Source organism: Dreissena polymorpha, chromosome 9, assembly GCF_020536995.1.
Source record: "Dreissena polymorpha isolate Duluth1 chromosome 9, UMN_Dpol_1.0, whole genome shotgun sequence".
NCBI lineage: Eukaryota > Metazoa > Mollusca > Bivalvia > Myida > Dreissenidae > Dreissena > Dreissena polymorpha.
The window spans coordinates 101,490,172-101,516,118 of NC_068363.1; the positions used below are offsets into that span (position 1 = coordinate 101,490,172).

General features: G+C 35.2%; 1 long non-coding RNA gene across 1 annotated transcript; it reads right to left on the reverse strand.

Moving 5' to 3' along the window:
• On the reverse strand, window positions 1–3,572 carry LOC127844390 (uncharacterized). The gene is made up of 5 exons (XR_008032703.1): window positions 3,446–3,572; window positions 2,398–2,494; window positions 754–911; window positions 363–425; window positions 1–246 (listed from the first exon to the last, which is right to left on the reverse strand). It is a non-coding gene; the product is annotated as an uncharacterized LOC127844390 (long non-coding RNA).
• Between the last annotated feature and the right edge of the window lie 22,375 nt (window positions 3,573–25,947).

Consider the following 25,947-nt stretch of genomic DNA (forward strand, 5'->3'; position numbering starts at 1 on the left):
AATAATGTAATAAATTTCTTACACCAATGCGTCTTGTCGTTTAATTTGTATATCAATACTACAAGGAAAGACATAGGCAATAAATCAAAGATTTTAAGTGAAATTCCCGTTCCTTCCATATGATTGAAAGCACTGCTTCTTGTCCCCGCATTATTATTTCTTGAAGATCTCTTTAAACATGATCGTGCTTGACTTGAGCCCTGGGAACCCGTCGTAAATCATTGACGTCGTTTTACTGATTCCGGGCTGAAACAAACCATTAAGGTTAATATTCATGTAACAATCATTATACCACCATCCACCTTTGTACAATTCATCACAATTTTCATCCACGAACTTGTCGGAGTCATGATCGTACGTACTGAAGGCACTTCCAACGGGTGTACGTGAGGAGGTTGTAAAGAATGTATCACTGGAGGGTTCAACTGGAAAATAAACAAATATTTGATAAATTTATCGTTTTAGATAACATGTTTATACTCAGGTGAGGCTTAAAGTTATTCAACAGAGAGCATTAAATAATTTATTTTTGCATAACATGAAATCATTACATTTTAAAATGAAGTAGCAAATATATTTCTGAACCGTTATAAACAAACAATTGAACGAACAAATGAATGTTAAAAAAAATTACATATAAACAAGCAAGCAACAGAAACATGCAAACAAACATAGTTCGAGCGAGAAAATAATAAACAAGAAAAAAAGGTAGCAAAAGCCAATGAACAAACGTATAGACAAGCGAATAATTACCGCCATGCGACTTTAATTGTGCCCCAAGATTTAGTGTATAGCGAGGTCCGGGTTGTAGTCTGAAATTGCCATATACATCATAAGCCTTTCTTCCGTCGTTGCGTTTACGCGAAGTTGAAAATAACCGTTCAATGTTATCTCGTAGATGTATTTAAGTCCTGTGAAATCCAACAATGTTTATTTAAACACCGGTTGCATAAATATCCACAACATTGTTTAAAGTGCAATTGCATGATTATGCGAGCTTTTCTCTTTGGGATCCCGACGACAAATAATATGGAACAGATGTACTAGTTAAGATAAAAAGCGCCATCATTCTTTCAAAGTGCTCGTCGTCGAAACCAACTGCATGTATTCCTTTATATCCCGTGGAAGAATCGACTGTGACAATATTATTTCTTCTCATGTTATTGCGACACGTATTTTCAAATCAAATAACACCAACGTTTGAATGACTTCATTTCGAATTATAAAGTAATGAAATGATATAGAAACGACAAAGTCTAACACACTCAAAGATAAAATAGTTTTAACATCGCGTCAGGTAATTAAACACCTGATTAATAATCAACGAGAACGAAGTTTTCCTAACAAGTTCCTCTCACGGTCAATGAAGAGCCACAGTGTATTTGAGAAAGAATGGGTTCTAACGATAGAGCATACTAAATGTTTCTACAGTGGTTTCTAAGTACGCGGATCTTCGCCGTTTAACATATGTAGTCAGTAAAACATGTTGCTCCTCCATTTAACAAGTTTTGGATGGATTGTTTAAAAAAAAACATATATCGAACAGAGAACTTTCATTGGTTTCAAAAGTGGCACACGGGTAAAAATATATAATGTTGTATCATCGCGGGTCCAACAAATCGGTATACAGGAATCGTTGACGATCCTTTTAATGTTCTTTTAAATTCGGGAACAAGAAAATGTTATTGTGCATCTAACAAATCTTTTTGTGATAGGTATTTGCATGTAAAATTAAACAAATCTAATTAAAATTTGACGTTTATACGGGACCCCGGGTGGGTAAAACCTGAAACATATTTTCTCCCATGCGTATGTTTCATGTCTTATGTGCGCCTGAACATGTTCTTATAAGTGCGATTCTTCACGTTTGAACGAACACTTCTACACGTGACCACATGGAGTTGTATACGTGCTCATGTAGGATTCGAAACAGACGCATGTTCAGTTCTTAGGTTGAGTACGTACAAGTTTTAACGGGCGCACGTAAAACTCTTTATGGACAAGGCTTGCATATGCGCACAATGAGATTTGTATGTGCACACGTAAACCCGAAAGGGCCAATGGGCGGCCTAAATAGCATTTAATTAACGCATTAATCCGCTTATTGTAATTTCAATTGTATTATATATACTGAACAATGAATTCAAATGATATAAATAAAATCGAAAACAATTTCTTTGTAACGAAATGCCCTAAGAATAAAAACTTTCCCACGCCTATCAAGACATTACCGCAAGTAACTTGGTCGATCCCATGACAAACTAGGTCATTAATACGAGGAAGTTAGACACGGATAGCATCTGTGCCAAAAATTGTTCTTTTCTGATGTTACAATCATTATATAATATTTATGTGCGTTCTTTGTATACAAGTGCTGTATATACCTAAAACATTTACCTAGCCAATGTTCACCAACATCATCGCCGAAACCATATTCATAATCCCTAAAGTTTCTGTGAAAATCAACACTTCCGTCAAAACGTCTTTGAAATATCTGGAACAAATCATCGCTACAACATTTTAACATAATTATCTATGTTCAACTGTAAACTGGAAACTTGGATTCATGAAATACGAACTAAATATTCAGTAGATACAAGTAATATGTTTATTTTATGACATTTTACTTCAAAAAGGGTGTATTCCGTCCAACCTCCTCTATACATATATTTGTCAACGTACACATTTAGCCAGGTATGAGTGAGTGGACTGGTGATATTTTATGTATCAGTAAACTGCCGTCCATTCGCCCCCCATCTGTCTCCATGCCTCGGTGCACCCGTATATTTGTGTGAATTGATAGTGTGGTGACATTGTATTTATAATGTAAGTGGTACTATCGTCCATTCTCCTCCCTCAGACTCCATTTCACAGTTCACCCGTTCCTTCCTTCTTGTGAATAAGTGGATTTGTGACATTGCATTTATAAGTAAACAGATACGTACTCCCATCATACTCTGACCGTCTCCATGTCACGGTGAATCTGAATCATGTGAACAGTAAGTGGACAGGTTACATTGTAGTCATAGTCACACTTATAAGTTGCAGTTCGGTCCCATGACTCAGTCTGAATGTCAAAGTACACGTGTACCTTGTTGTGGGTGAATAGATGTGTGATACTCTATTTTTAATCAAAGTCATACTATCGTCCATCCTCCTCCAGCCGTCTCTATTTCATAAATCACCTTAACCTTCGTGTAAGTTAATGGAATTTGCATAGTGTATTCGTATTTAAACCCATACAACCGTTCATTATACTGCTGCAATTTTCAGGTGACATCACAGTGTATATTAGTGTTAATGAGTGTTGCGTCGATATTGTGTTTATAATGCAGCTTATGCTACTGTGCATTATCTTCCATCCGTCTCCGGTCCTCAAAACACGTATATCTTGTTAAGAATGAGTTGAGAGAGGATATTTTATTTATAATTAAACTGATACTACCGTCCATCCTCCTCCGCCCGTCCCCATGTCACAGTACACCTGTTCCTTGGCGTGAGTGAGTGGAGTGGTAAGGGTGTAAACACCACTAGGCAGAGCAATACTACTGCTTAGTAGCTGGGAGCAATCTTTCACTTAGCAAAGAGCAACAAGAATTAATCAAAACATCAATTTTTATTTTATTTTGTAAACATTTAAGGACTTGTCGAATTCGTTTGTAATACAAAGAGAGCAATATAGCAATTGATTAATTCGATCATATTATCAAATTGTAATAGCGATATTTGTCTTATGTCGTACATTAGTCCTACACAATATTTATCAAATAAGTTGCTGTGATATGCGAATGATACCTTGTTATGATGAATACAAAGAAAAACATGTAAACCATTACATCGACATGACGCTGTGTAACAGTCATGTGTTTGTATCGTCACGCCATGGCAATCTTTGCCGCCGTGCAACGGTGATGGATTGTCGCACGCTCGAGTCCGTGCCTGGTTACAGTGAGATGAACATAGAGACCATGTAGTCCATGAACCCCCGTGTCCGTCAACTAAAACAATAACTGTGTATGAATCCGACTGCATATTATAGCACATTAAGCGCATTAACAAAATATTTTACATTTTAAAGGGGCCTTTTCACAGATTTTGGCATTTTTTAACTTATTCACTAAATGCTTTATATTGATAAATGTAAACATTGGATCGTAAAAGCACCAGTAAAAAATCAAGAATAAAATTAAAAAAAGGAAAAGAACATTGCCCGGAGCAGGTTTCGAACCAGTGACCCCTGGAGTCCTGCCAGAGTCCTGAAGTAAAAACGCTTTAGCCTACTGAGCTATTCCGCCGAGTACACATTCTTGACGTATTTTATACCTTATATAAGCAATCTTCGTAGTTGCACAAAATTTAACGACAAAAACAGAACTCTCCAAATTATTCAATCGTTTCGCGTTGCAACGCTTTATAATTTTTAGGTTTTAAAATCGTCAAAAGATGCATATAATGGCTATATTAGAGCATGGTAAATGTTCAGTATTACTGTTTCCTCACAAATATCAAAACTAAAACGAAAATTTGCGGATCTGAAACAACTTTTTTCAATTTTGTCAATTTACCAAAGCGTGAAAAGATCCCTTTAAAATCAATTATTCTTAAGCGTCATGACCATTGAATATTTCAATACATGTTTTTGTATTTCGTATTTGAGTTGGAGTGGGCGTATTGTCAATCAATTTTTACCACAAATTTTCGTGTTGATCACAACTTTTTTTATGCAAAGTTTCCACATAGTATTAAATATAACAATTTAAATAACAGTTGTCGTTGTAAAAACAGTGTATTTGTGCAGCATGGGCAGAACACTAGAAACAGTAGCTCATATGAACAAATCATTTGGTGTACAATACACCTTCTTCATGTTGTTGGCGAGTATGATGTCGATGGTGTACACGCCTGTTGATAGGAAGAAGTAATTATGGCAGTTCAAAGAAATGTCCTGCTCTTTCCAACAATAGCACACATTCGAATACAATTAATGAAAATACATAGATTACATAAACCGATATTGTACATTCATTTTACGAATGTTGATTGCGTGAATTAAAAACAAAAACATAAACATGTAATAAATACATGATGACACAATTGTCATTTATCATTAAAGGAAGAACATACACAATATATCTCCCCTGATTATGTATCTGGACTTTCTAACATTAAACTATTTGCAAAGCCACACACTATTATGCATATTAAAACTTAACTTAAGCATGTTTATTGAGTCAAGGATGCATACAACAACAAAACTGTCTTAAAACTAATCATTTTCAAATGCATTATGCTAAGAATATGGTATATGCCGTATATATCTTTATGTAATTATTATTTCTAGCGTGGCCCGTTCTAGTGCTTTATTTTGTCAGCATCTCAGGGGCCTAATTTTCGTTTCTATAAAAAAATGAGCTACATACTAATTGATAAAGTTGATCAACTTGTTAAATTGTTGTAGAAAAATTAACCGAGCATTTATCTGATGTCGTGCATAGCTTTATACAAAATATTTACCAGATCAAATTTTGTTACATGCGATTGATACATTGTCATGATTAATACAAACTAAATTAAACATGTAAGACTTAACCTCGGCATGGAGACGTGTAACAATCTCGTGTGTCCGTCGTTGGGCCATGGCAATCTTTTCTGCCGTGTAGCGGTGCTGGATTGGCGCATGCTCGAGTCCGTGTCTGATTACAGTGAGATGTACAAAGTGACCATGTAGCCCATGAACTCCAGTGTCCGTCAACTAATATAATGACTTCGATTGAACAGTATTTGTTGCTTGTCTATAAGCTGTATGACTGAATAATCTTACTGCATATTTTAGGACATAAAGCGCATAAAGAACATGAATTGCATGTGAACATCAAGTATTGTTGATCTTCATGACAATTGTATGTGTCAACACAATTATTATATAAGAGTTTGAGTGGGCGCATTGTTAATCAATTTTCAAAGAATATCATAATTTTTCCCGTTAGTTAAAATAATTCGTAGTGCAGACACATATGTTAATTTATCTACCAATATACGTATTGATCGTTACTTATTGAAGTGGTTTTTCTACACATCATTGAATAAAAGAACCTTAACAACAGTTTCCTTTGTTTTTCGGTCACGTGGGAAGAACACAACAAACAATTACTTATATAGACAAATCATTTGGGGCAAAAAACACATGTTTCGTGTTGTAAGTATGTATGGTGGCGATGATGAACACGCCTGTTGGTAGGGAGAAGAAAATAGTTTGTAGTTCAAAGAAATCCCCTGCTCTTTCAAACCTTAGTACACATTCAAATACGTTAAGTTAAAATACATTTAAGGCATTCGATATTGTACATGTATTTTAAGAATGCTTTTCGCGAATATAAGAAACAAAAATATAAACATGTCATAAGTTAATTATTTCTCCAACATTCGACACAATACATTGTCCGCAGTGTACTATCATCAATGTAATCAGATTCTTGTTTGTGTACTATATACCATTTGTCATTAAAAAAGCCATACACAATATTTCTATCCTGATTTTGCAAATACATTTTCTAAGTTTTACCAATTTGCAAAACCACGCACAATTGCGCATATTTTTACGTCAATTTAGCATGTTGATTGCGTCAAGGGTGCATCTACAACAAAAATGTCATCAAACTAATTATTTTCCAATACTTTATGATAAGGGTATGGCATATGCCATACATATCTTTATGTCATCATAACGCGGCTTGGTCCTTGTCAGCATTTCAGTATGCATCTTGTTCGTTTTTATTCAAAAGAGAGCTACTTAGCAATTGATCAAGTTGATCAACTTGTAAAATTGTTGTAGAAAAATAAACCGAACATTTATCTGATGTCGTGCATAGCTTTATTCAAAATATTTACCAGATCAAATTGTGTTTAATGCGATTGATACATTGTCATGATTAATACAAACTATATTTAACATGTAAAACACTACCTCGGCACGGAGACGTGTAACAATCTCGCGTTTCCGTCGTCGAACCATGGCAATCTTTGCCGCCTTGTAGCGGTGCTAGATTGGCGCATGCTCGAGTCCGTGTCTGATTACAGTGAGATGTACAAAGTGCCCATGTAGTCCTTGAACGAACTCCAGTGTCCGTCAACTAAAATAATGACTTCGATAGAACAGTATTTGTTGTTTGTTTGTAAGCTGTATGACTGAATCTTACTGCATATGCTAGGACATTAAGCGCATAAAGTACATGCATTACATGTGAACATCCAGTATTCTTTATCTTCAGGACCATTTAATGTTTCAACACAATTATTATATTAGAGTCTGAGTGGGCGCATTGTAAATCAATTTTGAATATCAGAGTTATTCCCGTTAGTTAAGCTAGCGCTTTACTTGTCAGCATTTCAGTATTCATCTTGTTCGTTTCCATTAAAAAGAGAGCTAATTATCAATTGATCAAGTTGATCATCTTGTTTAAGTTTTGTAGCAAAATAAAACCGAACACTTATCTGATTTCGTACAATGCTTTATGCAAGATATTTACCAGATCAAATTGTGTTACATTGATACATTGTCATGATTAATACAAACTATATTAAACATGTAAAACACTACCTCGGCATGGAGACGTGTAACAATCTCGTGTTTCCGTCGTCAAACCATGGCAATCTTTGCCGCCGTGTAGCGGTGCTGGATTGTCGTATGCTCGAGTCCGTGTCTGGTGACAGTCATATGTACAAAGGGACCATACAGACCATGAACCCCAATGTCCGTCAACTAAAACAATTAAAACAATTAAAATGCTTACTATTTTAAATTGCATAATGCCTGTTTAATTGTTTATACCATATGTATCTATATAACATTTTCAAAAATAAAGGAGTAAAGCAGCAATATTAAAACGATTCATATAGGATTGTAAAATATTATTGATACTTACTGACATTTACAAACTTTAAAACGTATATAACTGAAAGCAGAAAAGCTTTATCATATTATAATATGACCCTATACAAATGCATGGCCGTGCAATTGTATGCCCGTATCCAGCTATTATACGATACATTTATGTTCATTTGTTTTTTCAAGATTATATTTAACTTTGAGTAGGTATGCTTAGCGGCCCACGCCCACATTATTCTATACAATAGTATCGAACTAAATATGACCAATTTGACTTAGCTCATTGTATATCATAACTTTTTTTTTACTGTACCAACTATGTAGTTTTGGGGTTGTTTAGGTTTTTTCCATTATAATTGCCAAACTTAATTATGTAAACAAGATCCGATAAATCAGATAATCAGTTTAATTACAATTCCATCGCCTATAATCAATTCGTTTATTGATATTTGGATTGCTTAAACAGCAAAATGGTAATGACTGCCCTATATTGCTCATCTGAATTTAGTTTACTTTGTACAATGAGGAAATCACGTGACCCCACGTGACCACATACTTGCAGTCAGTATTCGAATAATTTGGTAGAAGACACGATATAATATTCTATAAAAAACAAATCTCTGGGTGTAACTTGTGTTGCGTTTATGCGAGTATGAGTGCATATGCCTTACCGCATGATTCGCCCTAGCGCTTTATGATTCATTTGCCAGTTTGAACTTTGCGTTCATTGATTTATCTTCAATAAATTTCAATCCGTAAGGTATATTATATGTCACATTATTTACCATAATTGAATATTTGGTGTTGGTTGAAGTTGCATTGTAATGAGTTTAAGATATAAAAAAGCACATAAGTTTTCAAGTTAAAACATAGAAGTACCGCCCTCTTCATCCAAATTGTAAGAAAAATAATGCAGGCTTCGCTTTTAAGAATAGTTCCCTTAATATATGCGTTTATCAGTATGCGGTAGCAAAATAATTCTAACATGAACATTAGACATACCATAGTGTGTTTTTTTCTCTAAGAATTAACGTTGTGGTAACAAAAACAACAGATGAAATTAAAGCAAATTTATATTCGTGCTTGAAAGAACTTGAAAAAAAAAACCGGAATAGCCAGCATGCGTCACTCTTTACGTTGTCAGTGATTTATCAGTACAATTTGTGCATGTTTGATATAGGTGTTTACTGTTAAAAAAAAACACCTGTGAGTTCTAAGAGTGTCCCAAATCAAGTATTAAGCATAATATTATGCATAAGAAAAGACGGCTGCAAACGAAACTTTTAACGTTGATTGCAGTTTTTGCAATACCAGCGCTGTTCACATTGACAAAAGTAGTCGAGAGCATAAGTTTAGATTTGAAATTATTATCAACTGAATAAATAGACAAATGACTAGTTGAACATATGTTCCTGAAATCGATACCTTCTAGTATTGTTATGCATGGAATTGCTTGCTAAAAATCACTTTACATTGTCAAACCGGTTATACGGTGGAAGTTGTTGTTATGTTTCCTGTTAATCTTATGTCGAGTATAGAATTAACATAGATACAATTATCATAACTTAAACGCATTCATCCTCTGCTTAAATAGACATGTAAATATGTATAGTTGTATAATCAAGCATAACTGCTTGGGAAGATAAATTATTAAACAAAAGTAACGATCCGCTTGTATTTGTATCAATTTAAATACCAGTAAGTAAATGCAACAATATAATGATAAATATAAGTATGTACCGGTGGATTGTGGTAGTGTATGCGTTGTTGTCGAAGCAGTAGAGGTTATTACTGAAACAACAACGAAGAGCTAAATTAATTCTAATGAAAAACCAATCACGGTCCTATATCCATAGAGAGAGAACACTGCTTCCAAAAAAGTTCTATTTAGATTGCTGTGAATCAGTTCGGGTTGGTTTTTGCACTTCAAGACATGATGACAGAGTACACAAAAACTATCTATTAAAGCAATTTCTAAGTTCCAATTCACTTGTTCCATGGATATTAAAGTATAATAATGCCATTTCAACTCACTTCCTGTCTTCTTTTGAAATTGTAAAATATGTAGTTTAATAAGATTGAAAAGCTTTATGTGTATGCTAATCTAGATTTGAATTGCGGTTATGTTTGAATGCTACTCTCGTTATACAGCAACATGACATTCATATAAATCTATCGTCATATTAGGAGCAGAATAGTCACTCGTTTCACAAAGGACTACCTCGAAGCCAATCGGGCACAGACAGAAGAATGTGAAGGAATTTCCGCTTCATATGAAGCACGATCCGCGTACACAGGGGCTTGGAAAACACGGATTTGCAGGGGTTGTAGGTGCTGAAACATGTGTTAATGTTCATTATATTCTACAGCAAATAATCATTTTTATTCTATACAAAGAAACACAGTGGAACTTTAATATGTTTAGTGCAAGTCATTAATTGTATTATTATCTTAAATGCAAATACAATAAAGCAAACTTAGACCAATACCTCGAAGAAACATTTCCCACAAACTTAATTTTATGATTGTATCAGTGCTTTGTGAGCACATATATCAAAGTTAATTAAACCTGTGGTCATTGATGTTGTGGTGGAAGGTAATTTTTTTTAAGTTGAAGCTGCAACAAACAACACACACACATAAACATCATTGTGTTATTATGTAATTTTGAGCTTGCTAATGTGACTTTGTGTTAAACATCCGGTAATATAAATGAAAGGTAAAATAAAATTAATTTATATTAAACGCATGATAATCAATAAATATGTTGTGTTAGTATCTTGGTCGGGCATCAGTTAAACGCAAAATATATTACAACTACTCACAAGCAAAATATTTAGCAAATTTAACTGGATTTTGACCTAGGTTATGTAGAGTTATAATTTAATTTCAATTCCGTACATTTTTAATTCATTGTAATGTCTAACTACACAAATGGTTCAATGTACACCTATAACTGTTGCTTGAAAATGGGACATGTAAGTTATTACTGAAACAAAATTCGTAGATCTTAAAAAAACTAATGAAAAAACAATCATTTGCCTATTTTTTGATAAAGAGTACATAACTTTAAAACCGTGTTCTATATAAATTGATGTGAATCAGTCTGGGTTGGTTTGCGCAATCCAAGACGTTGTAACAGAGCATATATTTCGTCTGGGTACTTTTCTCGACAAAATTACCTCCGGTTTCATTTAAGGCCCTGTTTTCGTAAATTTGTCACATTATTTTATATTTATATTCGTATACTTTTTGGCCACACAATATATTTCACTGTTGTCCCATGTTATTTTCTGTACAATAATTTAAAATGCAGTGAATTTATTGAAAATAAAAACATGATCTCATAATATATCAAAAATAATGTCTAGCCCGATACTATATTTAATATCGTTATTTCTAGATGAAACAGTAGGCGTGATCTCAATACAAATTATGCAAATATCGTTAATGTTATTTGCTAGAAATCGTTTACTTGTATTTACTGTTACTTCAGACATGTCTGATTGCTCGTTTTAATTCACTTGTCTTTGATATAAATGGGATGATGATGTAAAAGTTAGGGCTTCTTATATAACGATACGCGATGTTATTTTAATCCGTTTAGTGCAAATCATAAATTGTGTTATAGTCTTTGCTACACTTCTGTTTCTCCTTAAAAACAACAAACTCATATTTTCAATACCAGACGAGACGTTTATTTGCGGGACACTGTGCAGCAAAGTTCAACATTGAATATATACATGACAAAATTTATGACTACAAAATGTGAACCGACCGGCCAGGAAAAACCAGAGACGGTTAACGCTGGAAACCTATGCTCGTTTGCCAATTGTCGGAACACAATACGAATGTCGAGCCTCATTCATGTGTCTGATTTCATATAACAATCCAAAACAATTACAATCACAACTAAAAACAACAACAAATTTTTCTTAGCATATAGAATTAAAATAAAACCTGTCCGAACTGACTGAAGACGCCTAGTAAAATGAACTCAACACAACATAATCATACGTTTGAGATCCTTGTGCAAGACTGACCAATAATTGTATTACTGTAAAACAGTCTCGTTTCACGTAAGACAAATATTTCACGCTATACTATCGAAATGCGTGAAATAAAAAATCTTAATATTTAACTAAACCTGTAGTCGCTAAAATAGTAGTTGAAGGTGATGTTGTTGAAGTTGTCGCTGTAACAAACAACACACAAACATTAAAATTATTGTGTTCTTGTAAAAGCTCGATCCATTTAATGTGAATATCGGTAAAATCCGTTTCTATCATGAAAGATATTAAAAAGTATATTTATATTTATACCTTGTATATTTTAGAAATCTTTTGTTGCAGGATCGTGTGTGGCATCAGTAAAACACAAACATACAACAAGAACGATCTCAATATAAATAAAAAGAGCTAGTCTAATATGAATTGTGACTTAGAATTATTAGTAAGGGTATTCAGCGATGGAATTCAATACCCGATTCACAGATTTTCCAATTCAAGGTCATGCAAACCTACAAACAAGGGTTAATTTCCACCAATAAATGTTGCATACACATGCGATTTACCTATGTTATAAGTATTTTGAAACTATGTTACATGAACATTATTTATTAATTTTCGCAAAAACATTCATTTTTAAGATAATAACAAGAATTATAAGTCATTGTGCATCATGAACAGAAAGTGTATTCATTCACATGATTACATAACTGTTTTATTTAGAGTATATAAGCGCTCCATTAATAGCCATTTCTAAGTTCCAATTCACTGGTCTCATGGATATCAAAGTATACTGGTACAATTTGAAATAACTTCCTGTCGTATTTCGATATTGTAAAATAAAAAGTGAAAACAGTTTGAAAGACTGTATGTGTATGTTCATATAGATTTGAATTGCGGTGGTGTTTGATTGCGAGTCTCGTAACACAGAGAAATGTCATCCATATAACTTTATCGTAATATGAGTACTAATTAACCTTTTTTATAACTATTTATTTGTGTTTTATTATATTTAAAACAAATATTTACACGTTGTGTTGATGCTAACTCATATAACACGAAATATTCAGTGTGATCTTTTGTGGTTGTCGATTTTAAGAATACTCACTCGTTTCACAATGTACCCCCTCGAAGCCAAAATGGCACAGACAGACGAATTTGAGGGAGTTTCCGCTGCTTATGAAGCACGATCCATGTACACAGGGGCTTGGAAAACACGAATTGGCAGGAGTTGTAGGTGCTGAAACATGTGTCAATGTTCATTATATTATACAGAAAATAATCCGTTTTATCTTTTACAAAGATACACAATGGAACTCTAATATTTTTAGTGCACATTATTAATTGTATTAATATCTTTATTTCAATTACAATAAAGAAAACTTAGACCAATACCACGAAGAAACTTTGTGAAAACATATATTGAAGTTTAATAAACCTGTGGTCGTTGAGGTAGTGGTGAAAGGTGAATTTGTTGAAGTTGTAGCTGAAAAGAAACACTCACTTTGACATTATTTTGTTATTATGTAAGTTTGATCTAGTTAATGTACTTTTGTGTTCAGCAACCGGTTATATCATGAAAAATGAAATAAAATTGGTATACATTAAACATATGATAAGCTAGAAATCTTTTGTTAAGGATCCTTGTCGGGCATCTGTAAAACGCAAAATATATTACAACTGCACAAAAGAAAAATATTTTGCAAATTTAACCTGATTTAAACATGGGTTATGCAGCTTTATAATTTTATGTAAAATCCGAACATTTTTAATTCATTGCAATGTCAAACTACACAAATGATTCAATGTACACCCATAACTGTTGCTTGCAAATTCGACATGTAAGTTATTACTGGCACATAAATCGTAGAGCTTAGTAAATCTTATAGAAAACCAATAATTGTCCTATCTCTAAAGATAAAGAGAACATAACTTCAAAACCATGTTCTATTTATATTGCTGTGAAATAGTCCGGGTTGGTTTGCGCAATTAAAGACATTATGACAGAGCATACATTTCGTCTGGGTACTTTTCTCAACAAAATCACCTAAAAATAGCCATTTGTAAGTTCTAATTCACTGGTCTCATGCCATTTCTAAGTTCCAATTCACTGGTCTCATGGACATTCAAGTATAATTATGCCTTTTGAACTCACTTCATGTCTTCTTGTAAAAAAAATAGTGAAATGCGTTTGAAAGACTTTATGTGTATGCTAATCTATATTTGCATTGCTGTAGTGTTTGATTGCTCGTCTCGTAATACAACAAAATGACATTAATATAAATATATCGTCATATGAGAAGAAGAAATAACCTTTTGTATAACTATTTCTATGTATTTTATTATATTTAAAACAAATATTTACACGTTGTGTTGATGCTAACTCACCTTACACGAAATATTCAGTGTGAGCTTTTGTGGTTGTCCCTTTTACGAATACTCACTCGTTTCACAATGGTCTCCCTCGAAGCCAATCGGGCACATACAGAAGAATGTGAGGGAGTTTGCGCTGCTTATGAATCACGATCCATGTACACAGGGGCTTGGTAAACACGGATTGGCAGGGGTTGTAAGTGCTGAAACATGTGTTAATGTTCATTATATTCTACAGCAAATAATCCGTTTTATCTTATACAAAGATACACCATGGATCTCAAATCTTTTTTAGTGCAAATCATGAATTGTTTTATAATCTTTATTTCAAATACAATACAGAAAAGTTAGACCAATACCACGAAGAAACATTACAACAAACTTAATTTTATGATCGTATGAGTGCTTTGTGAGCACATAAACATAAGATAAATAAACCTGTGGTCGTTGAGGTGGTGGTTGAAAGTGCTGTTGTTAAAGTTGTATCTGTAAAAAAAATCACACTCACATTGTTATTATGTATGTTTGATCTAGTTAATGTGACTTTGTGCTAAACATCAAGTTATATGATGAAAGATGAAATAAAATTCATATACATTAAACGTATGATAATCTAGAGATCATGGCTGTTAGGATCTTTGTGGGGCATCTGTAAAACGCAAGATATATTACAACTTCGCAAAAGCAAAAAAATACTTACCCCATTTAACTGGATTGTTACATAGATTTGCAGCTTTATAATTTAATGTCAATTCCGTACATTTAAAATTAATTGCAATTTCAAACTACACAAATGAGTCAATGTACACCTATAACTGTAGCTTGCAAATTGGACATTTAAGTTATTACTTAAACATAGAGCTTAGTAAATCTAATGGAAAACCAACCCTGTCCTATCTATAGATAATGAGTACATAACTTTAAAACCATATTCTATTTATATTGCTGTGAATCAGTCCGGGTTGGTGTGCGCAATTCAAGACATTAGGAAAGAGCATATATTTTGTCTGGGTTATTTTCACAGCAAAATTACCTCCGTTACAAGTTAAGCCCCTGTTGTTGTTTTTTAAATTTGTAACACGGTTTTAAATTTATATTTAGTTTAGCAGTACAATATAATTTACTGATGGTTCATGATATTTTCTGTACATGCATTTTAAATGCAGTGAGTTCATTGCAGACAAAAGACGTGACCAATAAATATGCAAAACAAAATATCTAGCACGATAATGTTTTGTCGTATTTCTAAATGTAACAGTAGGCGTGATCTTATTACAAATTATGCAAATATCGTGAATGTTAGTTGCTGGGAAAACGAAACGTATTCTTTGTTTTGCTGTTACTTCAGACATTTCTAATAGCTCGTTATAATTCACACGTCTTTTGATGTAAATTAGTTTAATGATGTAAATGTTAGGGTTTCTTAACGATACGCAATGAAATGTTCAATCCGTTACGTGCAAATCATTAATTGTGCTATAATCTTTATAATAAACATTTTTGAATAATACGACGTCGCAACATTTCCCACAAACTAAAAGATTTTTTATTTCTGTTAAGACTGTTACAATTCTTTGTGAATAAATATATTATAGTTATCTTAACATGTTCTCGCTAAAATAGTAGTTGAAGGTGATGTTCGTTGAAGTTGTCGCTGAAAACCTACCATTCACATTCACATTATTTTTTGACAGCTCGATATATATTAAATGTTAATAGCAGGAAAATCCTTTTCTATAATGAATCAGAAAAAAAGAAGGAAAAAAACATATTTATACCTTGTTTAATTTATTAATGTCCCTTTCAAGAGTTCTCACTTGTTTCACAATGGACTCCCTCGATGCCAATCGGGCACATACAGAAGAATGTGTGAGAGTTTGCGCTGCTTATGAAGCACGATCCATGTACACAGGGGCTTGGAAAACACCGATTTGCAGGGGTTGTAGGTGCTGAAACATTTGTGAATGTTAATTATATTACACAGACATAATCCGTTTTATCTTATACAAAGAAACACAATGGAAATTTCATTAAATTGAAAATCATTATTTTGAGCATTTTCTTCATTGCAAATAAAATAATAAAATCTTAGACCAATACAACGAAGAAACATTTCCAGCAACTTAATTGTATGATCGTTTCGATGCGTTGTAAGTAAATATATCGTATTAAACTAAACCTATGATCGTTGAAGTAGTGGTGAAAGTTGATGTTGTTGAAGTGGGCGCTGAAACAAAAAAGACACTCACATTGACAGTATTTGTTATTACGGTAGTTTGATCTATATATTGTCAATTTGTTCTAAACATCCGGTTGTATCATGAAAAGTGAAATGAAATTAATTTATATTAAACGAATTATAATCAGGAAATCATTTGTGTTATGATCTGTGTCGGGAATCAGTAAAACGCAAAATATATTACAGCTACGCACTTAACATATACAAGCAAAAATGTTTACCCATTAAACTGGACTTTGGCCTAGATTATACAGCTGTATAATTTAATTTCAATCCCGCACATTTTCTAATTGATTGTAATGCAAAATTACACACATGGCTCAATGTCAAGCTATAGCTGTTGCTTGCAAATGGGACAATACGTTAATACTGAACCGTACAAAAGCGTTAATGTAATTTGTTAGGAAAACGTTAAGTTGTTTTGCTGTTACTTCGGATATTTTTAATGGCTCGTTATAATTCACACGTCTTTTTGGTAAACATGATGTAAATTATGTAAATGTTAGGGTTTCTTATATATAGATACGCAAGTTTAGTTTTATCCCTTTAGTGCAATTCATCAAATATTTTTACAAATCTTTTAGTTTAATTTAAACTTATTTATTTTAGTTCGATTGCATCGAAAACCTTAGGCTTATATAAACGCTCTCGAGTCCGTTTTCTGGGCCTAGGAACCAGTACTTGTTGTCTTTGGGGGAGATCTCAAGAACGCTCCCACGGTGGGGATCGAACCCGTGACCTCCCGGTCGCTAGGCGGACACCATATCCATTACACCACTGCGACCTGTAAATCTTTTGATGCGGGATCGTGTGCGGGATCTTGTGTGGCATCAGTAAAACACAAAACATATAACATGAACGCTATTTTTATATATAAAAAAGGCTCATTTAATATGGATTTTGACTTATAATTATTGATATGGGTATGCAGTGGTGAAATTCGGTACCTCATTCACACATTTTCTAATTCAATGCAATGCGAACCTACAAAATGGTTCATGTCCAACAATTACTATTCCATATACATTTAATGAAACTTCTGTAAGTATTTAAAAAAAACGTGTTAGGTAAAAAAATTTTGAATTCATTTTCGACAAAAAAAAACATTTTTAAAAGTAAAAGTGTTCAGATGTGCTTCTAATCTGATTTCGATATAGATCTTCAATCGACTTCACATTTACCCCCTGATCAATGGGTCATAAGTCGTCCGTTAACATTCGGCGCAGTATGCAGCCACGGCACATTGGCTAATTTCTCTTACATGTACCCATTTATACACCTGGGTGGAGAGGAGCAAATGTGGGACATATTTCTTGCTCAAGAAAATTTCAGTGGTCAGTGTCCTACCATTAGACCACTTCTCCCACATTTTAAAGATAATAAAAAGAATTATATTTCATTATTTATCATGAACAGAAAGTTGTATTCATTCACATAATTAAGTAACTGTTTTATTTAGCCTACATAAGCGCTCTATAAATAGCAATTGCTATAATTCAATTTATTGGTCACATGTGGATCAAAGCATATACATGTCTGTTGAACTCGCTTTCTTGTATCCTTTCGATATTGTGTAGTATGTAGTGATATATAATATTAGAAAAAAATATGTTCAGCTGAGATTCTATTCGACTTGCGTTTGCGTTTGTTTTCGAGTCTTTTAATCTACAAAATGTATTTCATAAACATTGAATGTCATTTGAGGAGTAGAAATAACATAGTTTCATAACTATAAATTAATAAAGTATTTTATTTAAAACATATTTCAACACGTATTGTTGTTTTTAGTTACCATGAGCACGAAGCTTTCATAATGAGCTATTGTTATAGATGGTCCTCGGGCGTTCTTATATTTAAAATGTGTAAATTTCATTTAACTACCAGCAATACCTGAACAAAGTGTGCCTTGATTACACATATCTCCTTAGCAACATTTAAAGCACTGTTCTGTATCGCCAGTTACTCGTTTGCCAATCAAAGCATGGGTACCCATCTGGCCGGGGCATGTCTGAAATATAGGAGAAATGAAGCTCCAAAAACATTTAAATCATAAAATTCTTGTCCGCTTGCAATTGATTAAGGGAAATGAATACTTATGTATTCAATACACGACAAAACATATAAAATGACTTTAAATAACGATAACCTGTGGAAGCCGCCGGAAGCATTTTGATTAGAGAAACTCTTGAATGCGTATATGTCATTAGAGAAACTAGTGTATTCTTATTAAATATAAAAGGTAAATGGACAATTACCAAAAGAATGCAAGACAATATAAACAGAATGACATGCAACATTAAATCGAATGCAGAGAATGGGGACTTCAATAGCAGCAACATGACAACTTGCTTCCAACATCATAAAGTACAATACTATAACGCTTATTTTATGATAATGTGTTGATAATTCCACAACGAACGGATTTGAGAAAAAGTGTAAATACAATAGACCGTTATAGTTGGTCATTATAATAAACATATCAATATCACGCTTGTTTGAATCGTTGCACCCATGATAAACATATAAACACGACGCCAAACTAAAGGTGTAAATTGTATTATAAATTCTGTTGTGATACCTACCTGACTATTGTAACAACCGAATTCGTACATTACCGTTTCATCAGGCTTCTTTACGTTCTTAGCATAGCATTCCTGAAAGTAAAATGGTTTGCTGCGTTATTTGTGTTTGTTTAAGATACATAATTGCCATTTACATCAGATTAGTGTCAAACTTTTAAAAGAACTTTCAACTATGAAACAATAATATGCTATAAATTGAATACCAATACGTACTTGTCCGCCTGCACAGTTTGTGGTGGTAATACATGGCACACTGCTTGGCATTGGTGCACAACTTAAGCATTGTGCCGCTGTTACTGTAGTTAAATAATTATTTTATGCTGAGTATGGTCCCATAACAGTTTACAAGACAAACACAGGTAAACTAAAGTGTCTGCTTAACTTTAATAACAGCTTTTGGAATTTTGACCTAACTGATAATTACATTAGCAAGTTAAATTATGCGTTTTTAGCGTAAAATGTGTGTATCTGGTCAAAAAATGTAAAGCAAAACAGTAAATCCATGCTTACTATTTAAGCGATATCAATACATATGTATGTATAAAGGCAGATAATCTACATTGGCTGCATTGCAACGTTATTATTTCGATTGCTTGTAAGTGCTTTTGCTGTTATTTTATTTTCTAAATCATTTTTGTTTCGCCTTCCTTTTTATAAGATCATATTTAAGTTTGATGTTTTACAGTCAGATTTGACGTATGTCTTATAATTTGGAAGAGGTTCAGTTTGATCGGGGCGAATCAATATGTACCAGATATTAAGTTCGTCAGCTGGAAATTGAATAATATGTAAGCTTTGTACAATTTAAAAGTTATATACATATAGAACCAATTACTTGAAATGCAGAAATATAACGTCTCCTCAATCAAAGATTGAGTTAAGACAAAGACGGTTTATGCATAATTGTTATGGGAGATAGTACTGAAAGTTTTATCAATGAAGGAACGACCTTAGACAATCCGAATATTAGAGCTAACTATGTTGTTGCTACAGGTAAATTACCTGATTCGATGCGAAGAAACAACCAACCAACGAGAACAACAAGATGCATTTCTAAAATAGATTTTCGTGGCTTTTTGCATACTTCAATATGTGCTAGTTTATGGAAACATGCAAATGAACATCCAATTAAAGTTAAAATAAATATAAATAGTAAGCAGTCAACAAAAGCCCATATGTATATCGCATAAGTTAATTAAGGTTAACAGCGGGCGTTATTAAGAAAATCAAAAAGTACGCGTACCAATTCATTACCTTCACGTACTGAGGTTGCCGAAAATTGCCTCCAGTCGAATTTCAGTGTCCATTTATTTCACTTCTTATCTTATCTTTCGTGAAAAAGCCGCCAGGGACGGGCACTTTTTAGGACGAAATGTAATATTATTATCGACATGTATAATCGTATAAATAATTATATGGTTGTTCGTCTAAACCGGACGAACAACCAGTTATGCAACTGAAACAGGTATTCCGATATGCATTTCAGAATGAAACAAAACTTTTTCTAATAGCATATTAATTCTAACGCGCTAGTGGAATTAAAGTATTTATGATAATTTCGTAATTAAATATTACTTAGATATAAATGCAATACGTATTCATCTTCAATATAATTGTTATTTTTAACACGTATTGGATTCGGACAGGTTAGATGGTTGTGTGTATACTAATTGTAAAACAACTTCGGTCTAAATATTGATACACCCCAGGTGTGACAGTAACACTTACCTTTTCTCATGGACTGTGAAGTTGTTCGTACTGGTGACATTTTGTGACTATATAAATCAATTGGCATATTTTCTCAAGTGAATGTATATAATCTAAACATCACCAGAACTTTCATCTAGTTGTAAGCCATCCATGTTATAGAATTTTGTTTCTTAGTTGTACATTTCAATATTTTACAATTTCTGCCAGCTTACATGTACCTATTTACCTATTTGCTTCAAGTGGCACCTTGTAATGTTGGTAGCCATTTGTTTTATTGAATTCTGGGAAATTCCCTTTCCTGAATGTCACTTTGACAGTTTGAGTGTTCAACTTTGTTGTCGCAAGAAGATGTATCACATCAAAGTAATTCCGTGTCTAATTCTTTGTAATTTTCATTGTTTTTTCTAAATAAGGCGCCAATATGTCTTATTGTTATGACGTTTTGTAAACGACGTCATGAAACGTTCGAATTTCTGGGTCATTATTTTTGGTCAGTCACGTGACTGACCAGTTTTGGTCACTGGTGCCCAGAATTCGGGTCATTAATGACCAGAATCTTGGTCATTGCCCAGAATCTTGGTTATTGACCAAAATCTTGGTCACTGACCAATTTTGGTCATGAGTATTAAACAATAAGTAAAAACCAGGGAGTTGAGTTTTAGTCAAGATCTAGGAGAGACGTAATTTTTGTTAAGAGAGTCATTCATTTTTCGAAGTAAATACCTTTTAGTCTTTATCACATAAGTTTATAGTAATAATCGAGTAAATTGAAGTTTGTTTTCATTAAGTAACACTGGTTTAGTAAGCATTTTAACACTTTTATTGTATTATTTGCACATAAATACTGAAAGAACGCAGAACTGACTTATTGTGCGTCACACGCCATTAACTTTGTAAATACTACCCTAGCATAATTACCGGGAAGCTGGCGGTTAGGAATCACTTACATGTGTTGCTGTCTAACGGGTTGTTTATTGCGATTATTGTCTTCGCACGAAGTTTATTGCGATTATTGTCTTCACACGAATAAATTATTGTTTAAACGTTTACTATGGACTTGTGTCATATTTCAAAAAGGATGGAACAAGCGTAACACTATATTAACAGCTATTTGAAAGCTATAAGTAATCAAGTTATTAAAACGGTATACCTCAAAGCAGAGGTACGTAACATTTTTGGTGGTACAGCGGTGGGATTGATTTTTTTAACTCAATCCAGCGATATGAATCCGACGCTTATCTACGTTTAAAGTGAAAATTGTTATAACGCTACCATTTTACGAATATATTATTCACTTTTCGGAGCGAACATCGGACATGTTGTTCACACGAATTTAGGTAAACGAATTCGATTTACGAATATATTAATCGGTAATCCTTTGTAACACGTTTTAAAAAATGTGTGTTTTAAAATAAACGTAATTGTAATTGCAAGACACAACGTGTAAACAGTAGGTTGAAAGGTGTTATTTCTTTCGTACAATAATTAATTACACTCGTATATGTAAAATATGAGTGACCCGAGGGCGGTAGACAGTGAGGTAACATTCCGTGACGGAAATTGTTCGTCGGCTCGTGGCGATGAAGACACACCTGAGTCGGACGCGGAGGTCGCGTACGGAAGCCAACATGTACCTGACGAGATGGTACGTGCGCAACACGAACACATGTCGACTATGGCTTCTGTTTTGCGTGACGTCGTGGGGGAGTTGAAGCAGCTGAATGAAGCAGGGCGGGGTACCACATCATCGACTGCTAACAACGAAAACAACAACACATGTGCCGCGACGGTTCACAGGCGAGTGCGTGATCTGGACTATGATCTACATAGTGTGGGTGATTGCCGAAATTATACTAGAGTTGGTAACAGAGTGCCCGACGTGAGGGAGTTGCAGCCGGAACCGCAATCGCCGCGGTTTCTTAACAACGACTTTGTGATTGACCGTAATTACGAACGGCAAACTGAACAAGGACAGCCGCATGCACAACCTTGGGTTTCAAACACCAGGTGCGAAAATGCCCGTGGTAGATACGAGTACCAGGCTCCTGTCTATATGGATGGCCATCGTCCAAATCAGCAGCGAAGACTTCCACCTGTAAAGATGGCATCATTTAGTGGAAAACAGGTCTGGGTGACTTGGATATCGCAGTTTGAAGCAATCGCAAAAAGGAACAATTGGAGCCAAGATGAAATGCTGGACCAGTTGCTACCCAGACTCGAAGGTTTAGCAGCCCAGTTTGTATTCTCGCAACTCTCCCCAAACTTGCTAAATGACTATCAATCTTTAGTGGAAGAACTAGACAGCCGTTTCCGTGTCATCGAAACGCCGCGCTCTTTTGCTTCAAAATTCAGCAGAAGGTCGCAACGACATGGCGAGACTCTCGAAGAGTATGCAGCGGAGTTGAAGCAACTCTATGACAAGGCTCATGGCTGGAGAGATCGACGTACTAGGGACGAAGATCTAGTACGAAGATTCCTAGATGAATTGAGTGACGATGATGTTAAATTCGAGGTAGAATTTAATAAAGAACCGCGAAATATTGATGAGGCGGTATATTTTGCCGTGAACCTGATTGAAATCCGTGGCTCAAACAGAGCTGAAAGGCGATCCCGTTATAATGCCAAGAGAACTGAAAACGACGATTATGATGGTACAATTTCAGACAAGGACGAAAAGGCTTTCGCAATTAAAGAGACAGATGCAGAGACAACTTCTACGAGAGTAAAAAACGAAATTGAGAGCAAGAGCCAAGCATCTACGATAAAAGAGCTATTGGCGAGGATCGTAAAACTAGAGTGCGAGCGAAACACACCTCAAAAGAGAAACTTCAAGACAGATGTGACTTGCTTCAGATGCCAACAGAAGGGACACTATGCGAGGGAATGCCCCAATCAAGAGCAAAAGAACGCTTTTAACAGAACAGCTGATGAAAAACAGAAGGCTTTAAACGGGAAAGGACCAGCCCTTGCGGCCAAAGGGAGGTCCATGTAAATGATCTAGTATTGGAGGGCCAAAAGGAAACCACAACAGCGACAGAGCCAGTGAGCAGTTGTAACGACAGGGACTATGGGGATGGCCTGTACATTGAGGGTACAGTGGAAGATACCCCTGTCGTTTTTACAACTGACACTGGTGCCTCGAAAACTATTGTGTTTTCGAGGATCTTCAATCGGCTTAGAGAGAGTGAGAAGCCAAAGTTAACTGGTGCCATAGGTTTGCGGGGAGCTGGGGGTATGCCCATTAAGGTAATGGGTCGAGGAGCCTTCAGAATGCTGCTTGGGCCAGTCAAGAGGCTTCAAGAAGCTATAGTAGCCGACATAGAAGATGACGTGCTGTTGGGCTATGACGTGTTGGGGAACGCCGAGAGTCCAGCTGATATCATTTTGAGTCGCAGTATAATTTCTTTAGATGGCAAAGATATACCTTGTATACAGAAAAGGCTGAGGCAAATGCGAAAGGTAACTGTTGCAGACGATGTGCTAGTTCCAGGGAACTCAAAAGCTGTGATAGAAGTGTATGTGGAAAGAGAAGAGATTGATGACGGAGGGAAGCCTGACTTTATCATTGAAGCCACTGATATGTTCCAAGAGTGGTATGGTCTAGTTTTGGCTGCAACATTAGTTAACATCAACTCAGCCCCTACTTGCAAGGTGAGGCTTATGAATCCGTTCCCTGAAGAAGCAATGCTGAAGCAGGATGCCGAAATAGCACGTGCAGAACGCATTGATAGGGTGGTAAGTGTCGTCGTTGATAAAGAGAGCGAAGATGTGGCGAATAACATTAGTATAAGACGAATTGCTGTAAGACCGAACCAAGAATTGCCTGGTAATGTAGAAGCACTTGCCCAAACAGGTTAAAAAGAACTACCAGCTCATCTTAAAGATCTTCACGAGCGCTCTACAGTAGGTAAAACGAAACACGAGAAAGCCGTTGTTGCAGGTTTGCTTCACAAATACAGCGATTCATTTTCTAAAGATGACTGGGATATAGGTCTAACCCATTTAACAGAGCATTGCATCAATACCGGAGATGCCATTCCAGTGAAACAAAGGCCTCGTCGGGTACCGTTAGCTTATGTCGACGAAGAAAGGAACGCAATCGAAGATCTGATGAAGAAAGGGGTGATCCAGAAGAGCAGTTCGCCTTGGGCTAGTCCGATAGTGCTAGTGCGAAAGAAATCAGGCGCGGTTAGGCCGTGCGTCGACTACCGGCGCGTCAATGCTTTGGTTAAGCCAGACGGGTTTCCGCTTCCGCGAGTCCTGGACTGCTTGGATGCCGTGGCTGGGTCCAAGTATTTTAGTAGCTTTGATTTGACGTCCGGCTACTTCCAGATACCTCTGAAAACGGAAGATGTACCAAAAAGCGCTTTCGTGTGTAAGTTCGGACAGTTTGAAATGACACGGATGGCATTTGGTCTTAACAATGCTGCTAGCACTTTTCAGCGTACCATGGAATTAGCACTTCAAGGTCTCCAGTGGCAGACGTGTCTCGTCTACATTGACGATATTATTGTGTTTGGTGAAAATTTCGTTGACCACATTGTCCGCGTTGATGAGGTGCTGTCGCGTATTCAAGACGCAGGTCTAAAGTTCAAGCCTGAGAAGTGCCGCATACTGCAAACAGAAGTTGTCTTCCTTGGACATATAGTGTCAAAAGAGGGGATCAAACCAGACACGAGTAATGTTGAAAATATAATAAATTGGCCTATTCCACAAACTACAAAACAAGTAAAGCAATTCGTGGCTACAGGCTCTTACTACAGAAGGTTTGTAAGGGACTTTGCTAAAATAGCCAGACCAATGATTGACCTGACAAAAAAAGAGGCACCTTTTCTTTGGACTGAACAATGTCAGAAATCCTTTGAAGCCATTAATAAGGCATTGGTTAGCCCTGAAGTGATGGGTTATCCATTAAACGGTGGTGGTATTTTCTATTTGGATGTCGATGCGTCTGGGTGCGGAATAGGTGGCGTTCTGGCACAGGAGCAGCAAGGTCGCGAAAAAGTGATCAGTTACGCGAGTAGGTCCCTTACCAAAGCTGAGCGTAACTATTGTGTGACAGAGCGAAAGCTACTCGCAGTGGTCTATTTCACACAATACTTCAGGCAGTACCTTCTGGGAAGACGTTTCATCGTCAGAAGCGACCATCAA